Genomic DNA, 17,315 nt, shown 5'->3' with positions numbered 1-17,315 from the left:
TTCTTCCCGGATTATTTATGCTTTCTGAATCTAATTTTCCCTGTGCAACAAGAGAACTGTTCGGTTCTGCACACATACATTGTATCTAGGATATACTGTAACCTATTTAACATGTAAAGGACTGCTTGCCATCTGGGGGAGGGGATGGAGGGAGGGAGGGGAAAAATAGGAACAGAAGTGAGTGCAAGGGATAATGTTGTAAAAAATTACCCTGGCATGGGTTCTGTCAATAAAAAGTTATTTAAATAAATAAATAAATAGATAGATAGATAGATAGATAAGTAAATAAATAAATAAAGGAGTTGGTAGGAGAAGGAACAGACTCTATCTCCTATGTACCAAAACTCATTAGTCCTCAAGGTTTAGATGCAGGCACCAGGTAACAAACATTATTAAGTATTTACTATATGCCCGGCAAAGTGCTCTAGACCAGGGCTTCTTAAACTTTTTCCACTCACAATCTCGTTTCACTCAAGAAATTTTTACAGGATCTCAGATACATTAGACATATAAAATAAATATACAAATCAAACACTGATAATAAGTCATAAATTTTGCAACCCCTACATTCAATTACATAATCTTATAGGGAGTTATGATCCACAATTTAAGAAGCTTTGTTCTAGAAAGATCAGGGTAGGGAAAGAAATCAATCTCTAATCACCTCCCCCTCTCCACATCTTCCCCAAACCAGTGCATTGAATTACCTCAGTGCAGCTACTAGGTGGACCCAAACATCTGGATCCATGACCTCTGAAGCTACTCAAAATGGAATGATGGAGATCTCTGGCCACAGAGAATATGGGCAGCAGCTGCCTCATCCTAAGATGATGTGATTCCCAGACATTCTGGAATGGAAAAAGCAGTGACCAAAATACTATTGATTCCAGTAACTCTGAGTTCAGAACAGAAACTCACATGGGAACCTGGCTAACATTCTACTATCTAATGAAGCTTATTTGCTGATAGTAATAGGCAGTATTCTTCATACCTAAAACTTGCTTTGTTTTTTGTTTGAAAATCTGGAAGTCGCCTAAAAACCCCCTCAATTCCTCCAAGGTCTGGGGATATCATAGAAGAATGGATAGAGAAGAATATATATGTGGTTCTCTATTTGGGGTATTGTATATCTCCTAAAGCCACTCACAATGCATACCATTATATATGTGTGTGTGTGTATAAATATATATATGTTTTATATATATAATTTTTTTATTTTAACTATCTTTTAAATTTTTAAAAATTTTTATTACTTTAAAATGTTTACTTTATGTTATTTATTTTATTTTTTGTTTATGTTATCTCTTAATGTCTGGGATTGTAAGGTCCTATATGTATGATTATGGTGGGTTTTTTATCCAATGTTTTCTTGTTTGGCACTCTACATGTACTGTGTGTGTCTCTAACATGAATCACTGTATGTAAGGAGGTGACTATGATGAAGTGCTCCAGAATGTTAAAAACTCACCAAGGTGTCATTGTGGATGCCAGAAACCCTTTATTTTGCAAAAAGGCACAACAGATTGAGCAGTGATCTACCTTCTGGCTGTGAGTGAAGGGGACTAATTAAAATGAGAGGTGAAGAGGGAGAGGGAAAGTAAGGCTGGGATCTAGAGAGTAAGGGGGGAATTAGGGAGGGTTCCTAATTGCCTGATTCTACCCATTTGGAGTTTTCTTGGTACTGGAGCAATTTACTATTTCCTTCCTGACAAATGAGGAAACTGAGACAAATGGGATTAAATTATTTGCCCAGGGCCACATAATTAGCTAGTAAGTATCTGTTGTTGTTGGCTTTGAAATCAGGGAAATAAGTCTTTCTGACTTCAAGTCTGGCATCCTATATCCTGTGCCACCTAGCTATCCAAAACAGTTGTACATTAAAAAAAAAAAAAAAAAAGTAAAAATATAAAACAAGTCAGAAACCTGGACGTAAATCCTGTGTCACTAGTTTTAAAAGGAAACTGGGGAATAACAGATAGAGAGTTGGAGTCTGGAAGACCTGAGTTCAAATCCTACTTCAGAAACTTATTAATTGCATGACCTCAAGCAAATCAATTACCTTCTCTAGATCCCAGTTTCCTCCATTGTAAAATGAAGGCAGGGTTTTGGGCTAGGTCAAGGATTCTTAAGCTTTTTTGTATCCTGGTCACATCTGAAAGTCTGATGAAAGCTGTGACTCCTATTTCAAAGGCATAAAGCAAAATATATAGACTCATCAACATTTTGTGAAATAATTATCATGGTACAGTGTCCCAAAAGTCTTATTGCAGTTTAAGCTTTGATGGCTTAAATAAATAATAGCTAAAATAGAACCACTGTATTAAAAAAAATACAGCGACGTGGCACAGTGGAAAGAGTGTTAGACTTGGAATCGGGAAATTCAAATTTGATCTCAGACCCTTACTGGCTGTGTGACCTTTACTAAATCACTTAACTCCCCTTGCCTCAGTTTCCTCATCTGTAAGATAAGTTGGAGAAAGAAATTTCAAACTATAGCAGTATCTTTATCCAAAAAAACCCCCAGATGGGACCAAACAAGATGAATTCAATGGGTTCACCAAGGCCTCTATTTGTAGTTTGGAGCAAGGGAAGAAAAATAAGTTGTGGTTGCCCACCAGGACAGGTGCGGGGGGCTTGGCTTGTGGTAATAGGACATGGTTAACTTGCACATTCAACTGCAAGAAGCTTGAGTGCTAGCAGACAGGAAGGTTGGGTCCTGTTATGTGTTTGTATTTCTTGCTTTTCTCAAAATTTGGCCAATGGTTAAGAAGAAAATATTTCTCTTGAGAGGTCTAACAAATGAGCAAAGAGTAAACATTTTCTCTCCCATCCTTTTCCCTATAAAATACCCATCCTAAGGTACCCCTTAGACTAATCAGATCCCTGATGCAGATTGGTCCTGTCTTCCTTTAAATACAAAAGTCTTTTTTTCTGTGAGAAATAAGTTGGTGTCCAGGTAATTCTTATCTATAGAATCTGCTCTCCCACTGCCAAAAACAACAACAGTGATTTAAAAAAAAAATTCACAGATTTTAAGTTAAAAATCTTTAGTCTAAATGATCTCTGTGATTCAGATTCCCCTTCATTTTGGAAGGCCATAAGGGCATTGACAGGAGAAGGCCTTCGTTGAATTTATGTGGGTCTTAGTTGCAGTGGCTCCCAGTTGAATTCCCACAGTTATTCTATATGATCTGGAGATCATGCTACTCTCTGAAGCAAGCAGAGAGAGACATTGACAAGATTATCTAAGAGGGTCTTTGTTGCAGGGGGTTCTTGTTGAATTATCATATGTCAGGCATTGTGCAAGGCAATGGGAATCAAGAGAAAAAATAAAACTATTCTGACCTTTAAAAAACTTATAGTCTATAAGGGAAAGAGGGGGACATTGTGTGCATAAATACATATAAACAAATTATATAGAATAAATATAAATGACTTGCAGGAGAGTTTATTAAAAGTTATGTTGACTCAGTGACTCATGGTTCCTATCACTACTTGCTTGTCAGTGTTGGAGGAGGCTAGATTGGGAAAGGCTAGGTTGAGCCTGCAGCTTTTTCCATTAACTGCTCTTTGTAATGTACCCCTCCCTTTCAGTTATGTTGTTATCCTTCCCTGAAAATTGTCCTATACTTTGCTACTTTGGGGAGAAACTGAGATACAAGGGCCCAAGCTTTTTTGCCAGGTTGATCTATGTAAATTGTCTTTAACTCATTATGAAAGTTTCCAGTAAAAGTTGGCTCCATCTTGAAGCCTTTGCTAATTCAATGATCAGCCTTTCAATCTATATAACGATCTTGATGTACTTATGATAAACTTCAATTCTCTTTGTTCTGAGTTTTATTTCATTAACCAGGATAAAAGCTCAAAGGAAGAATTTTCCTTTCAACAAGTAGTCACAGTTACAGTCACAGAAGAGCAGCAGGTATAAATGTTTGGAAGCAGGAGATGGAAAATCATGGAAGAGAAAAGGTAGAAGGCCAGTTGGCTGGAACATAGAGCATGTAAAAACAGAGTAGTATTTGGCTAGTCTAGAAAGATGGGCCAGGACCAAATTGTTAAAACCTTTCAATGCCAAACAGAAGAGTTTGTATTTCTTCCTTTCCTCACTTCCCCCAAGTTAATAGGGAGCCAGTAAAGCTTCTTGACCATATGATCAGACATATCTTTAGCACTATCAATTTGGTAACTGTAACTGTGAAGAGAATGGTTTGGAAAATACCAAATGAATAACATATATATATAACTCCTACTATGTGCCAGAAACTGAATAATTATTATCTCATTTAGTCCTCACAACAACCGTGGGAGGTAGGTGCTCTTATTATCCTCATTTTACAGATGGGGAAATTGAAGTTAAACAACTTGTTCAGGGTCACACAGTGGATAAGTGTTTGAGGCCAGAACAGAATTCAGGTCTTTTTGACTCCAGGCCCAGACTCTATTTATTGTACCATCAGGCTGCCTCAAGTTAAATAGACTAATTAGAAGGCTGTCATAATAGTACAGGTGAGAGGTAATGGGACTCTGAACACAGGTGGTGCCTACATGAGTGAAGAGGAAGGGATAAATGCAAGAGATGTGGAGGAAGAATGAACAGGCTAAGCAGATAGGAGAAGTGAGGAAGAATGAGCAAATGAGGGTGACTTTTGAGGTCACCAGCTTGAGTATCTAGTAGGATAATAGTATATCCTTTACAGAAATAAAAAAAGAAAAGGAAAAAGAGGCAAATGGAGGGAAATGAGGAGATGTGTGTGTGTGTGTGTGTGTGTGTGTGTGTGTGTGTGTATGTGAGGAGCAATAGTAGTAGGAGTAGGAGTAGTAGTAATATAAAATCTGTTTTGAACATGTTGAATTTAAGACATCTATGGACACATCCGGGGGAAATATCCTAAAGATCAACCATAGAATTGCCACTCTGAAGAAAGATGGGCTGGATATGTAACTTTTTGGTTCTCAGGACTCCTTGCTTTGCTTGGTGAGTCTCTAAAATGTTCTGAGACTGTTAAGCTTGTGAGAATGGCACCTTCCTAAACCAAATCAGTTCTAGTTGTTCAGGAATGAAGAGAACCAGTTACACCCAGAGAAAGAACACTGGGAAATGAGTGTGGACCACAACAGAGCATTTCCGCTCCCTCTGTTTTTGTCCGCTTGCATTTTTGTTTTCCTTCTCAGGTGATTTTTACCTTATTTCTAAATCCAATTTTTCTTGTGCAGCAAGATAACTGTATAAATATGTATACATATATTGTATTTAACATATACTTTAACATATTTAACATGTATTGGTTTATCTACCATCTAGGGGAGGGGATGGGGGGAAGGAGGGAAAAAGTTGAAGGTTTTGCAAAGGTCAGTGCTGAAAAATTATCCATGCATATGTCTTGTAAATAAAAATAGAATAAAATAAAGAGAACAGCACCATCTCATTTCCATCAACCTCCTTTCTTTTCCCTAATCTGAATATCCTCTTGATCTGATATAAAATATGGTACACTCAAGAACATAGCTCATAGAATCACAAATACTGGGAATGTCCATCATAATGGCATTATAAGTAATGTAGTCATGTAGGTTCATACCCTTATCTACAAATCCTCTTTAAAAACTTGTTTTGTTTTTTTCTTTTTAGATCACTGAGCCCTCCCAAGATATCTTGTAATTTAACTAGCTAGATTTCTTTCTTAAGGACCATGCCTCAAACCAAAACCACCTTGATTCTGGTTGATTGGCCAATAATAGATCCCAGGCCAAGCCCCAAATGATCATTATGTGGGTCCAGATAGACCAGATAGTGAATACAAATAATAGTCATTTCTGTTTTGGCCAGAAACCTTGAGGGTCTTTCCCTCCCAGATTTATTTATTTAGATTTTTTTTGACTAGGTTAAAGGAGCCATTCTTTGCCTCAATTTCTAACTAGCTTTAAATAATGAGTGAGTATGGCCTTAGTTAAACTGAGACCTGTTGAAGACCTTAGCTTAAAAAGGCCAAGGTCTCCCACTGTATCCAGGGCCATTTCCAATCATCCTGATTTATATTTGGTTATTAGACCCAGATGCTCTGGAGGGGAAAGTGAGACAAGTGACCTTGCATAGCCCTCCCTCACTAAAATCCAATTCACTTGCAAGTTATGGCTTCACTCCTGATGTCACAGTCCTTTTCAGTAATTAAGGACAAACAACAATAACAAACAAATAGGATCTGGATGTTTGGGGTTGCTTCTGAGTAAGTAGAGTCCCTTGCCACTGATCAGATAGATGGTCCTCTCTGTTAAGGTCCTGAATTGTGAATGTGGTTAGCAGAGAGAAAATGATTGATAAAAATTAAATAGTTCTCTGGGGCAGGCAGTAAAAAGGCTCTGATAATCGAGGTCAGTGTAGCTTTGAGGTTCCATCTTCTGAAGATAAACCAGTCAGAAATTCAAGTTATGTCAAGTCCTTTAGGCTAAATTTTCCTTATAAAACTACTTATGGTTCACAGTTTCTCTATTGCTCTCCTTTGGGTCAGTCTGCCACTGGCATTCTGCCTCCTGGTATCTTTCCCTCTTTCCCTCTTACCCTTCCTCCTATGCCACATATCTCTTCTAACTCTACTACCCTACTTCTCTACTTTATAATTATCTCTTTTAGGATGCTAAGTCCCTTTCAGGATTTAGCCTGCAAGCTTTGAATATGCCTAAACCTTATAGGATACTCTACTGGATAATTGTGAATTCCACTGAGGAACTTTTCTTTATAATGCTAGCTAGATTGCTTTCACTCTATTTCATATTTAACCTTCCTGATGTCTGTTGTATCTCTTATTTTGCCTGCAACTTCTTCCCTAAATAAACCTGCCTTTTGCCAAAGAGAATGGCCATTATGAATTTTTCACATGACCAAACCCCAACTTTTGGTACTTTACATCATTAGGTCCCTGAATAACAACCTCTGATACTATAACAGCCACATTACACTCTCTTCCCAATACCTTTCCTACCTGATGAACTAATGTCTCAAAGACCCTTAACAGGGACAAATTTTTCCATCCCACATAAAGAAAGCTTCAAATGCACTTGGAAAGGAGCCCCAGGAACTTAGAACCCTCCAATTATAGATTCCTAAATGGATTAGTTTGTGGGGTTTGGAACCTGAAATCCTGGGGTACCAGCTTGTTCCTCTATATCTTAGAGTAGAGGGAAAGCCTTCCTTTTCTTTCTGGGCTTAGTAGTGATGGGCTGCTATCTTAATGTCATGAGCATAACAGTATGCCCAATGTGCTTAGCTTCTAGAATGGGAGTGATGATCTCCTGGTTAACTAGATGAGGTTGGCAGAGAAAGCTTGAAGTATTGCTAAAATTATAATACTCCTGAGGCAAGCAGGGAAAGGCACTGATGGGGATCAGCTCAGCCTTATAGTCTTACACGCTGTGGAGGTCTTGAGTAATCCCACATTATTTTATCCAATAAAAAGCCAAGTTTTGATGTCAAATCCCTCAAAATTAACTTTCCCCCATAAATCTTTTCATGGCCTAACCCATCTTTGGGTTGGATCCCTTTTGGGTTATCCCGCCACTGCTTTCTGCTTGGTGGTGTCTTTCTTCCTATTCCTTCCCCCATGCTGTCTTATAGTAATATTCTTTTAGGGTGCTAAACTTCTGTATGGATTTAGCCTGCCAGTCAATGGCTCCCATCTCATGATGTATTCCCTTTCTCTTGGTTAATTGCAAGTTCCACTAGGGAACTTGTTTTTTATATTGTTAATTGTTAAAAAACCATTTTTTCTTGCTAACCATATGCTCTCCCAAATCTATTTTATATTTACCACTACTGGTGTCTATTTTACCTCTTCATTTTGTCCTTTTTCTCCTAAATAAATTTACCTTTTGCCAAAGAGAAAGGCTATTTCATATTAATTTTGTCACATGAGCAAACCCCATTTGGTGTCCAAACCCAACATTTGGCGTGTCTACTTCAAACCCATCATGAGAGATGACCCTATATGGAAAACTGCCCTTTCTGCACCCACCCACTTGGTGCAGATCCCACAGTGACCTTGTGAGATCAGGACACTTTCCTTCCTGCTCAAGCCTTCTGTGGTTTTACCCAGGTTTTTCAATGTCAGGGAGTTGTGTGAGAGGAAAGATGGTCTTTGAAAACTCATGCTTCTGAAGTATGTTTTTGAATTGATAAATTTAAATCAAGAATTGCACACAAGTAAAAAGGAATGGCCTTTTTCCTAATATAAGATTTCCTAAATAAAGAAATAAATAAAAGTAAAATTTAAAAAAGCAAATGCTCCTTTAGCTTGGAGATAAGGAAAGACACTTGCGACTAATTCCATTGGGCATGAGCCCCTTTAGCCTGCCTGCCAGAACTCTTTCTCAGACCCTGGTCCTTGGAGAAACAAGTTGGTTTTTGTTTATTTTATTTTGTTTCTACTTTGAGTTGATTCCTGATACTTATTAAATACAAAGTTGCATTGTCACTTCTTGAAGCCTAGGGGGAAAAGATTAAGATACTTCATCTCTATTTAGAATGTGGGTGTTGCCAATCTCTTCTAGTCACTCCCTTTCCCTCTTACAGGACTTTACTTTCTAGTTTTTCCTCCAGAGGTTCCATCCATTCTAGGAGCATGTTTAGGATAAAACAATAGTTGCTCATCCAACATCCTATTAGACAAACATGTTTACTTGGGCTCACCTTTTTACCTGGGGAAAAATGGATTCATGCATTTATCTAATTTTGGGAAGTTATAGAATATAAATCAATATGTTTTTTCTTTCATTTGGCTTCAGCCAAAGTTAGAAAAGTTCTAATAGTTCTCTACAGAAATATTTTTTCTTTCTCATCATCTCTCTTTGTGAAATTCGGCCCTTGCTATTTTCTCTTGCATCCCCTTTCCACTAATGAAAAACCTACAAGTTTGCTGTGGTTGACCAATCTTTGATCTTATGCTGATTTTCAATCCAAAGTGAACAGAAACATAAACATACTCTGGGAAACAAGTAAGCTTTACCATGTTTTTCTGGATAAGGAGAGAAGAGAAGCAGGAGCAGGCAAATCAGTATCTCCTTTCAGGTGTCCAAAATGGAAACCAGGACTGATGTGTTCACACACGGCTCTTCCACCCCTCCAAGTATCAGGTGGAAGAGATGGCAGCTGCAGCCAAATTCCAGTCTATTCAAATATCAACCGTTCCTCTTCCTTCCAATATGGCTTCGATGTCTCTTGAAAGCTAAGAGGGGTGTCTGGCTGGCTTACCCTCCTGTCTAGCACATCTTGCTCCTCAAAAGATTTCTTCAGGGTAAAGTCTTTACCTTTAACACTATTTCTTAAAAGCATGAGCCTTAATTTTTAGACAACAGAGACAAACAAATGAAAGATTTCTATCTTCTGGCCAGAATCTCTGAAGGCTTTCCTCTCTGAGTTTCTTTTGTGAAGACAAACTGGGCAGTCTTTTGCCTCAATCCTTACCTAGCTGTTAATCACTGAATAGGCATTGCTTCATACAAACTGAGACCTGAAAAAGACCTGAGTTTAAAAAGCTCCAGGTTTCTCAAAGCATGCTGGGCTATCATCAATGATCTTGATCTATATCTTGGCATCCAACTTCAATGACTGGAGAAGAATTAGGCTAAAGACCTTGCTCGGTGCTCCTTCCCTTAAATCCAATTCATTTGAGATTCAAGACATAGCCAGGACAAACAACAAAAACAAGATCCCATTCAACAAGCATCCTAGTAGCTCCAAACCCTTTTATAGAGGGGACACTACACTTTAAATGCCTTGTCCTTTCTCATTTCTAAATTTTTGCTTATATTGTCAAATATGATTAATCATTGGAAAAATTTGAGAGAAGTCACCTCTGTGTGGTCTCATTCTCCCCATCTCTACAATGAGGGATCTGATATTTCATTTGTTATGAAGATGCCCCTTATTAGCCATGTTCCTCAGTGAAAGAAATTGAACTTCACTGTGAAGACCAGAGGCTGAATTTATGAGTCACTTTATAACTGTTTGAAATTCCTTCTGACTTTAAATAGTAGACTATTTAACCTTGGGCTATATAAGGCTCACAGAGAAATATAAGATGCTATACAAATTTCTGACCTTCAAATAACAAAACTTGCAAATGGTCAGTCAGCTTACTGAAGTTGGAGCTGGTTGCATGTTTGTCTTGAATGGCCATAGTGATAGGGAGGGAAGTGAAGTTGGGATAGATTTTGCAATCAGAACTAATTCGGTCAATAAGCTTGTATGCCTCCCAAAAGGAGGGAACAACAAATTCATGACAATGTTATTGCCACTTGCAGAAAAGCATTATGCCACCATCATAAAGGCCTATGTTCCCACTATGACAAACTCTAATGAGATCAAAGAAAAATTTTAGGAAGACTTGGACACTCTCATCATTACTATGCCAGAAAATTTGTCATAGACTTATTATCCTCTCTAAGCTAAACAATTGACATTCAACAAAAACTGGGTCTCCAAAGCAAGATGCTTACCAAAAGACTTCTTTGTCCTTCATCCTCAAACAGGTCTATGACATCAGGTAGGTGATGGCTTAAATGCAGACTTAAGGTTGACAGATTAGAATCCTTTCCTGAGTGTGAAAAGTTATTAACTTAGAGGGAAAGCTAAGTCAACACAGGGTTGGCAATAGTGGAGTAGAAAAAGAATGTATACAGCACTACATTTACTCATCTGGGCCAGAATACTCATAAGCATTAAAATTGGATTGAGGGAAATGATGGAGAAATTCAGAAGCTACTAAATGAAAAATAAGAACTCCACAGTGTCTACCTGTAGTTTGGCTTTAAGAAGGTAGTGTTTTAACTTCATCAGAATTAAAGTATAGAGGCAGCTAGGTGGAACAGTGGATAGAGCACCAGCCCTGAAGTCAAGGAGGAGAGAGTTCAGATCTGGTCTCAGACACTTAACACTTCCTATCTGTGTGACCCTGGGCAAGTCACTTAACCCCAATTGCCTCAGGGGGAAAAAAAAAGAAAAATAAAGTATAATTGAAGTCAGCCTCTAGTCCCAGTCCAGAAGGCAAATTCTGGGAAACCAGACTGTTTCATGGAAAGAGCAGATAAAGTTACTCCCTGCAAACACAAGGGACTCCTGTGCTCAAAGACAAGGTTCAGAGCTTCACAGGAAGCTTGGGACAGTATTCCCTTTACCCCAGGAGCAGAGCTCCTGGTATTTCCTCTGGAAATACCTGGAAAAAAGGGGAAAAAATGAACAAAAAACCAGAAAAGAACCTTGACTATAGAAAAACTATTATGTTGACAGGGAAGACCAAAATACCAACTCACACAAGGATAAAATGTTGACAGAGGAAATCTCAAAGAGTGATTTGAATTGATCTGAAGCCCACTAAGATTTCTTGGAAGTTCTCATAAAAGACTTTAAAAAGCAAATAAGAGAGATAGAAGAAAAAATAAGAAAAGAAATGAGAAGTATGAAAGAGAGAATCAACAGCTTGGAAAAGGAAGGCAATTCCTTAAAAAATACAATTGGCCAAATGCAAAAAATAAAAAATAAAAAATTCGACTGAAGAAAACAACACCTTCAAAAGTAGAATTAACCAAATGGAAAAAGCTAACTGAAGAAAACCACACAATTAAAAACTAGAACTGAGCAAATGGAAGCTAATGACTCTAAGACATCAAGAATCAGTCAAACAAATTTAAAAAGAATGAAAAAAAAAAAAAAAAAGAAAGAATAGATTAAAAAAAAACACCTCATAGGAAAAATAACTGACCTGGAAAATACATCCAGAAGAGACAATTTTAAAATTATTGAGCTACCTGAAGGCTATGACCTGTCTCCCCTTCCCCCTCCCCCCGCAAAAAAAGTGTAATTGCAGAGATTCTTTTGCTACTCGTGCTAATTTTGGCCTGATAAAATAACACCAACAGAAAAGAGGTTCTCCAGAACTAGTCAAGTATTTGGGAGGCTCTGAAGGAAAGAGCAGCAGAGAAGAGATATTAGACTGCTTAACAAACTGAAGGTCTAAAAAAACTGTACACAGCAACAACAAGATTATGAGATGATCAACACGATGGACTTAGCTCTTTTCAACATTGAGGTTATTCAGGTCAATTCCAATAGACATGTATTGGAGAGAGCCATTTGCATCCAGAAAGAGGACTATGGGGACTGAATGTGGATCACCTCATAGTATTTTTACTTTTTTGTTGTTTGCTCATCTGTTTTTTTCTCATTTTTTCCCTTTTTGATCTGATTATTTTTTAAAATTTCTTATTAAAGCTTTTTATTTATAAAACACATGCATGGATAATTTTTCAACATTGACCCTTGAAAAACCTTGTGTTCCAAATTTTCCTCTCCTTCCCCCCACTCCCCTAGATGTCAGGTAATCTAATACATGTTAAATATGTTAAAATATATGTTAGATCCAATATATGTATACATAGTTATACAATTATCTTGCTGAACAAGAAAAATCAGATCAAGAAGGAAAAAAAAAAACAAGAAAAAAAACAAAATGCAAGCAAACACCAACTGAAAGAGTGAAAATTCTATGTTGTGGTCCACATTCAGTTCCCACAGTCCTCTCTCTGCACGTAGATGGCTCTCTTTATCACAAGATTATCGGAACTAATCTGAATCATCTTATTGTTGGAAATAGTCAGGTCCATCAGAACTGATCATTGTATAATCTTGTTGCCATGTACAATGATTTCCTGGTTCTGTTCATTTCCCTTAACATCAGTTCATGTAGATCTCCCCAGGTCTTTCTAAAAACATCCTGTTGATCATTTCTTATAGAACAATAATATTCCATAACATTCATATACCATAACTGTAATATTCTTCTGTAAAATGTAATATTCTCTGTTGAGGTTTTCTTGGGGTCTCTGGGAGCAACCTTTGTTTCAGTTCAATAATCACCACATGAGTAGTCAGGGTTAAAATCCAAATCCTTTATTGTCTCTTTCAAAGTCTTATCTTCTTCACTTGGGGCTTGGCTAATTTTCTGGAGACCTATCTCTCTCTTCTTGGTTCTGTGGACTTAAACTCCTGCCGCCAGACCTTTGTCTTCCCTGCTTCTGCTAGCTTCTTGAGGTCTTCCTGAATGTATCTTGGTTTCTGTGGGGGAGGCAGGAGGACCTGCCACCACTTCTTTGTTTTCCCTAGTTCTAATTCTGGCTGAGTTTGTTCGAGCTTATATCCTCTCTAATCAAAGATGTGAATCTTGTAGAACAACAGTAAGTACTAAGTGCATGTACTGAACTAGAGAACTATTAAGCACCATGCTAAATAACCATTGTCTCTATCAATTCCATTGACTTAGCACCTTGTTTCAAGTTCTGGCCCATAATACATAACTTATTCAGCCATTCTCCAACTGATGGGTATCCTCCACTCAGTTTCTACTTTCTTCAAGAGGATTGCCACAAACATTTTGGCACATACAGGTCCCTTTCCCTTCTTTAGTATCTCTTTGGGATATAAGCCCAGTAAAATCACTGCTGAATCAAAGGGTATTCACACTTTGATAACTTTTTGACCAAAGCTCCAAATTGTTCTCCACAATGGCTGGATCTGTTCACAGTTCCACCAACAATGTTTAGTGTTCCAGTTTTCCAGCATCCCTTCCAACATTTGTCATTATCTTTTCCTATCATCTTATCCAATCTGAGAGGTGTGTAGTGGTATCTCAGGATTGTCTTAATTTGCCTTTCTCTTGATCTGAGTATTCTTGTGTAGCATGATAAATGTGGAAATATGTTTAGAAGAATTGTACATGTTTAACCTGTATTGAATTACTTGCTGTCTAGGGGAGGTGGAAGGTGAAGAGGGAGGGAGAAAAATATGGAACACAAAGTTTGCAGGGGTGAATGCTGAAGACTATCTTTGCATGTATTTTGAAAAGTAAAAGGCTATTACAAAAAAAAAAAAAACTAAAAAACAAAAGGAAAAAAAAACTAAAAAACAAAAGGAAGAAAAAAAAAAAAAAAAAAAAACTAAGGTCTATAGAATCTGACCTTATTGCTCTATGCCTGTGAAACCTGGGTAGTATACCAGCTCTATACCAGGAAACAGAATTTTCCATTTGAATTGTTTTAAGAAAATTCTTCAGATCACCTGGCAAGACAAGGGATCAAACACTGAGGTCCTTTCTCCTGCTGAACTGCCAGGCATTCAAATTCTAACACAAAGAGTAAAATTCCAATGGGTTGGCCATATTGTCCAAATTCCAAAATTATGTTTGACTAAAAGACTATTTAACAGACAACTCATACAAGTCAAGTGTTCACACTAATAGTGATACAAAGACACTCTCAAGGTCTCTCTGAAGAATTCTGGAATTGATTATGAGACATGAGACACTAGTATGTCTGCACCAAAGAATGTTCCACGCTTAATGAGCAAAATAAAATTGCAGTAATTCATAGGAAATGGTAAATCTAGAAACATCTCTATTTCAAATGTTCATATGGACTATTGTTGCCTGACTTGTGGTAGAGCATTCCAAGTTTGTATTAGTCTGATCAACCACAGTCTGAAACACTATACTTTAACTCTAACATAGTGCTGTTGTTTTGGTTCTCTTTGAGGAGGAGGGGAACAACCAACTAACGCCCTGTACTACCTTATATAGTCTTTGTTCTAGTGATTCTTATCTCTCTGTTGTTCCTTGAACAAGACACTTCAACTCTAAGTGTCTCCCATGCCTAGAATTTACTCTATTCTCATCACCACCTCCTTGTTTTGCATGACTTCCTCTAAGTGTCAGTTAAAATTCTACCTTTTACAGGAAGCCTTTCCTTATCTCTTAACTCTAATCCCTTCTCTCTGTTGATTATTTCCCACATATTAATCTTATATATAGATTGTTTATACATAGTTGTTTGCATGTTGTCTCTCTCATTAGCTTTGGGACAGGACTGCCCTTTTCTTTTCTTTGTATCTCCAACACTTAGCACAGTGCCTGGAACAAAGTAGGTACTTAATGAATATTTATTGACTGACTGTAACTTGTTTTTAAAATTAATAGTTTGATAAAAGTATCTCAATATAATTGTTTCCTAAAAGCAGTAGAGGACTCTCTTTTCACCCTCTTACTTTACATAATGAAAAAAAAATGTATCAATACAATAAAACAAATGAGAATTCAAAGTCTTAAACAAGTAAAAGGATACAAAATAAACTTGCAAAAATCAACAATATTGCTATATAGCAATGCAGAAGTACATATATGTTCCTCTATACATAGAAAATATTAGACAGAGAAGTACCATTTAAAATAAATACAAAATACATAAAGTACGTGAAAATCAATTACTAATGCTTACTCAAGATAATATATACATGTATGAATGTAAATATATGAATATATGCATGTATGTATACATACATGTATAAAACAGTTCTCACTTTAAGTAAATTCAAACTATGCAAATTTTAACTTATATAAAGAATTTTGAAATAAATTTGCATTCCTTAAAATACCTATTTTAACTTTACTGCACAGTATGGCTCCCTCTCTGCTCTTGTACCTTGGCTAGGAACTCCAAGGCCTTTTCCCTCTTCCTTTTCTCCCCAAATCCAAAGAATGACTCCCCCTCTCTCCAAAAAACAAACCAAACCAAACCAAAACAACAACAAAAAAACCCTCCTAGTGAAAACAGAAGAATGGACCAGTGGAAAGATTGTACTTTTTAGAGGATGGGACCTTGGCTTGAGACCTCCAGAGGCAAGAGAGGAGACCTTTGCCCCTTCCCCCCATTGCCAGTGGGTACTGTCTGTCGAGCTTAGGTACTGGTATTGCTCATTGTCTATGTCAGGGTCCCACCCCCACATGTCTGTCTCCCTTCTTCTTTCCCCTTCTCTCCTTCTTTCACTCCATTCTGCCCAGGTTCCCATTTAGCTAGACCATCATGTTCTTTCTGTCCTTGGTTTTCCTCTTCCACCCCATGTGTCTTTGAACCAAGTGCTACTCCCTCCTTCCAGGATTTGACCCCTTTCCTTAACAATAGTCTCGTTCATCCCTGGAACCAAACATGGATTATTTGGTCCCAGAAAATCTCTCCATTTAATAAACTATTAAATTGCTCTCTAATCTCTGTCTTGCTTGGTTTCTCTGGTATTACATTTTGGAGGCCCCAGCGAGATTTACATCCTTTCCCCTGGATTTTCAAGGGCCAGCGAGAGCTTACTGGATACCGCCAGAACCACAACGCTTTCCAAGGCGAGGGCCCCTCTCTCCCAGCAAATGCAATCCAGGGCGGCCCTGCCCTTCACAAAGAAAAGAGAACTCTCCCTGGGGCTCCGCCGGCTTCTCCGGGATTGGTCACATTATTACACTGGACGCCATGTGACCGTCTCTACCATTCTAGATTCGGGGATCTCAACCCGACTCCCTTTTGATAGGCCGAGGGCAATGGAGGCCATCGCCCATCCCTTCAGAATGGCACTCACCTATCTCTCAGGACTGACTGACCCATGTTCAACTGCTGTTTACATGGAACTCTTCTCCATGTTCCAACATGCCAGAGGCTGTTGCCTTGGAGACCTGCTGCGGAAATGCGTACGGCCCAGCAGGAGATGGCTGAACGAGACTATCGTCTCAAAGACTCCAGCCCTGAGTATCGGGACAGCAAGACTTTTTTATAGGATAACAAGAACAATGACATAATGGGGGAGGTACCTGGATGGGGTTAACCTAATGTGGGGAGGCACCTAGGATGACATAATGGGAGGTATTGGAGAGGTTATTGATATTCTAATGATGTCTAAAATGGATAGACCTTTATCCTGTCAAACATTAAGAAGGAATGATTATAGTAAAGATATAAAGCCTTTATCTCATCAAACATTAAGGGGGAAAGGTTATAACCTGAGGCAGAGTAACTAAATAGGACAATTGGAGAAACTGGGTCAGGACATTAAAAGGGAACTGTGGCATAACATTTTGTAGCTATATATCAATCATTCAGTCTGGCTGTGTGTATCACTGAATAACATACATGAAAGACCATATAATGTGGCACAAATTTATAATTTACAACTAAAATGAAAAAAAGCAAGGACTATCACACATATATATCTACATAATAAATATATATTTATCATATATTTTTAAAATTACTATATGTCCCTTTTGTTGGAAAATGATATTTCCCCTCATAAATTCTTGAAATATTTTAGTGAATAGTTGAAGCATGAAATACATTAAAAAGTAATGACTACCGCTAGATTTTTTAAATGGGGCATATAGATTTATAAAAGAATTGGATTTGTGGGGGGCAAAAATTGTATTAGCTGTAAATTATACATTCTTTGTTGTAAGGGATAG

The sequence above is a fragment of the Antechinus flavipes genome, chromosome 4 (genome assembly GCF_016432865.1).
Source record: "Antechinus flavipes isolate AdamAnt ecotype Samford, QLD, Australia chromosome 4, AdamAnt_v2, whole genome shotgun sequence".
In the NCBI taxonomy this organism is placed as follows: Eukaryota; Metazoa; Chordata; class Mammalia; order Dasyuromorphia; family Dasyuridae; genus Antechinus; species Antechinus flavipes.
This window is presented reverse-complemented; position numbering follows the sequence as displayed.